Source organism: Fulmarus glacialis, unplaced genomic scaffold (assembly GCF_000690835.1).
Source record: "Fulmarus glacialis isolate BGI_N327 unplaced genomic scaffold, ASM69083v1 scaffold4150, whole genome shotgun sequence".
NCBI classification, from domain to species: domain Eukaryota; kingdom Metazoa; phylum Chordata; class Aves; order Procellariiformes; family Procellariidae; genus Fulmarus; species Fulmarus glacialis.
This window is the reverse complement of record NW_009185694.1, coordinates 79,241-83,649: the sequence shown is the minus strand read 5'-3', so window position 1 is coordinate 83,649 and position 4,409 is coordinate 79,241. Positions and strand designations below refer to the sequence as shown.

The 4,409-nt window shown below is 42.0% G+C and overlaps 1 protein-coding gene across 1 annotated transcript in view; it reads left to right on the top strand.

The window, feature by feature from the left end:
* CNGB3 (cyclic nucleotide gated channel beta 3) overlaps positions 1–4,409 on the top strand; it is a gene marked incomplete at its 5' end in the record, with an annotated part of 50,614 nt that overhangs the window by 919 nt on the left and 45,286 nt on the right. The gene's annotated exons all lie outside the window — the stretch shown is intronic.

Sequence of the window (4,409 nt, the reverse complement as noted above, 5' to 3'; positions counted from 1 at the left end):
ACCATCCTCATCGTAAAAAATTTCTTTCTTATATCTAATCTGAATCTGCCCTCTTTTATTTTAAAACCATTGCTTTGTCCTGTCACTACAGGCCCTGGAAAAAAATCTCTGTCCGTCCTTCTTATAAGCCTCTTTTATATATTGAAAGACCCCAATAAGGTCTCCCCGGAGCCTTCTCTTCTCCAGGCTGAACAATCTCAACTCTCTCAGCTTTTCTTCCTAGGAGAGGTGTTCCAGCTCTCTGACCATTTTTGTGGCCCTCCTCTGGATCTGCTTTAACAGGTCCATGCCTTTATTGTGCTGGGGACCCCAGAGCTGGACACAGTACTCAAGATGGGGTCTCACCAGAGCAGAGTAGAGGGGCAGAATCACCTCCTTTGACCTGCTGGCCACGCTTCTTTTGATGCAGCTCAGGATACAATTGGTTTTCTGGGCTGCAAGCACACACTGCCTACTCATAGCTAATTTTTCATTCACCAATATCTCCAAGTCCTTCTCCGCAGGGCTGCTCTCAATCCATTCATCACCCAGCCTGTACTGATACTGGTGATTGACCTGACCCTTGTACAGGACCTTGCACTTGGCCTTGTTGAACTTCATGAGGTTCATATGGGCCCACTCCTCAAGCCTGTCAAGGTCTCTCTGGGTGGCATCCCTTCCCTCCAGTGAATCAACCACACCACTCAGACTGGTGTCATCTGCAAACTTGCTGAGGGTGCACTCAATCCCACTGTATATGTCATTAATAAAGATATTAAATAATATTGCTCCCAGTACAGACCCACCGAGGGACACCACTTGTTACTAATCCCCATTTGGACATTATCCAAATGCATATTAAACAGTGACAGGGAAAACTCCTGGACAATGGGTCTCTCGGCTGACTATCCTGTTGAGTTGAACGAACAGTCCCTGATATGGTTTTGACTAGTCAAACTAGCACTTTTCCAAATAATTCCCAGGTATGGGAATACCCAGAAATTAGCAATGAGCAAAGATAATTCACAACTGACAATTTTTCAGGAGGCATTTTATATTGTTCTAGTTGGCCTCAGTGCTAGAGAGTGATTCGAGCATGTTTCATTTACTGCTATCTTTGTAGACTATATGTATCTATTTGACTCAAATTCTCCATATGCTTACACATTTAGATAGCTTTTCTCACATGATAAAGGCAGTTGATTTCCTTAACAATATTCTAGTGAGTAAATTTGAACACTTAGACTCAGTAAGGTAGTGACCTTGATCAAGAACGGTGTCTGAACAGACTCCCATGAATCTTCAGGGGCAATGAATTAAATTCTCTCAAAGGCACATTTTTAAAATGATTCTCCCTCCAGCTCTGAAAGTCATATAATAGACCTGTTTAGTTTAGTTTCATACCAATGCAATGACACCAATGCCTTCCAAGCTCTACTGCAGAATTTAGCGGGTAACTGTTTTGACAGTAGAATTTACCAAAGATTTACTGTGTTTTTAGAAGCTATTGCTCAAATTAGACTGACTAGATATATCTGGATGCATGCATGACAGTGAGTCAGAACAGCTCTGAGAAAAGAATGTTTAAGACAAACATTTTTAAGTTCCTTTTAACAGACATATTTTGTCTTCTACTAATAAGTAACATACCCCTTTGTTTCATAAGCATGTAGTAATTATGTTAACCACGGCTACAGGATTTACCAGCAGAACTGTAAGCATCTAATAACATATCCTACAATGACAAAACAGGAGATGCTTTGTATAGGTTTTCATTGCTGACCTACTGATTCACATTCAAATTACCAAGTTATTTATAACATTTCCAGTCGTTCTAGTCAGAGTTATTTTTAATTGCATGTATTATTTTATAGAGTCATATGCATTTGTATTTTGCTTGATTATTCCTCGTCACTGCAGTACAAAGTCTGTCTTGGTGAAGGAGAGGAAATTGATAAACTTCTCTATAAATTAAATAATTCCATGTCAGGGAAAGACTTTTGCTTTGTGTCACAAGAATAACCAAAATAATAGAAGGCAAAAGCAAGCAGGAGGAGTTTCTACCCTGTTCTGGACTGAGCGCATCCGTTATTTTCCACTCAAAGGGATCTCAACAGGCTGGGGGGACAGGCTGGCAGGAACTTCATGAAGCTCAGCAAAGGCAGATGCAAGTTTCCATACTTGGAATGGAATAAACCCATGCAAGAGTAAAGGCTTGGAGCTGACTGACTAGAAAACAGCTTTGCATAAAAGGATATGGGGTCCGGGTGGACAACAAATTGAACATGAATCCACAGTGTGTTCCTGCAGCAATGATGGTTAACTACATGCTCTGCTTTAGAAAAACCATAGCCAGCTGATTGAGGGGGAGTGATTCTTTCCTTCTGTGTGACATTTATGAGGTTGCATCTGTACCCAGCTTTCCCCTGTAAATGAAAGGCACTGACCACATAGTACTACACTAGCAGAGGGCTATTAAGATGACTGGGGACTAGAGCACAGGATGTATGAGGAGATGCTGAGAAAGCCAGGTTTGTTCAAACTGGACATGAAAAGTTGAGAAGATGGAGGTAATTGCACTGTTCCACTACCCAAAGAGTGGTTACAGAGAACATGGATCCACGCTGTTCTTGGGGGGTGCACAGCAAAAGGATGAGAGGCAACAGAAGCAAGTCAGAGCAAAGGAAAATTTAATTATATGCAAGGTAATAATTTTCATAATAAGGATGGTCAAACGATGGACCAGATTGCCCAGAGAAATTGTGGAAACTCCATTCTTGGTGATATACATTCACAATTATACTGAACAATGTTCTGGGCAACCTGATCTAACTTGGGAATTGGGTCTAACCTCTAAATTTGTCCTGCTTTTAGCAGGAGTTTGGACCTCATTCCTTCTGGAGCAGCCTTCCAACCTGAGCTGTTCTATGAAGTTGTTTAATATCTTTATCAATGACATAGACAGTGGGATCAAATGCACCCTCAGCAAGTTTGCAGACAACACCAAGCTGAGTGGTATGGTTGACACACCTGAGGGACGGGATGCCAAACAGAGGGACCTGGACAAGCTTGAGAAGTGGACCCGTGTGAACCTCATGAGGTTCAACAAGGCCAAGTGCAAGATCCTGCACATGGGTCGGGGCAACCCCAAGCACAAATACAAGCTGGGTGGAGAACGGATTGAGAGCAGCCCTGCCAAGAAGGACTTGGGGGTAGTGGCAGATGAAAGCTGTACATGAGCTGGCAATGTGCATTTGCAGCCCAGAAGGCCAACTGTATCCTGGGTTGCATCAAAAGAAGCGTGACCAGCATGTCGAGGGAGGTGATTCTGCCCCTCTACTCTGCACTGGTGAGACCCCACCTGGAGTACTGCGTCCAGCTCTGGAACCCTCAGTTCAGGAAAGACATGGACGTCTTTTCATTTAGATCAGACCTGTGTCTCCCTATGCAGAATTTCAGGGGAAGGTAATGAGCTTCCATGTAAGAACTTTAAATTTTAAAATCTTAGGTAATATTGCTTTATGAACAATTATACTAATGTAATTAGCTTATCTGAAATCAGTAAGACTACTTATATGTATGACAGTTAGCAAGATTGTGCACCAGCTGCGTCCTTCTGCCAGTTCAGCTGCATAAGAGTAGCTTTTTACTCATGGTGCAGCACAGCTTGTATTATCTACTAACAGGAAAATAGGTTTTTGAACTTCCTCTGAAAGAACAAATCATTTTTTTCTCTTGCTAAGTGAATAACAGCTTTGACAAAGACTGCATTTACTCCTGAAAATTCCCATAGAAACTGTTTGTCCACAAGAAAAAAAAAAAATCTGGCTTTCCCGCTCAGCACTTCCTCATTTTTAAAATACAGCAGTACACGGTGACGGACATTAATAAACAGTAGAGGGACACAGCACTGGTCTCAGCCACCTGAACACTACGTCTGAAAGAGGAGACACACAGGAATGGCTGATGTGCCAACGCGCTGAATTACGGCCAAGTGACTGAAACTTTTAATGTCTGTTTCCTAATGGCTTAGATAGGATTGCACACAAGTCGGTCCTATCTGCTGATATATTGTTTCTCCCCTTCATCTTTAATGATAATGTAACAGAACGATAGGTAATTTCCATGAATAGCTATTTGCTGAGCAATCATAATCTCTGGGAGGGAGGGCTAAGACTGCACTGTCTCTTCACAGCAAGAAATGAGGGAACAGAACAACACTCAGGACCTAATTTGCACTCTAATAGAAGACAGTGGAGCCTTATTAACAAGGAACTAGCACAAAACATTTGTCATTGCAGCTTTTATAATATACCGAGATTGCTTTCTGTTGGGGAGGGTTCATAAAAACACGTATGTGCATACACAATCCTGCACTTTTTTGAAAGGCAGTGCAAGCCCTTCACATGAGATACTGTGTAGCAAATATG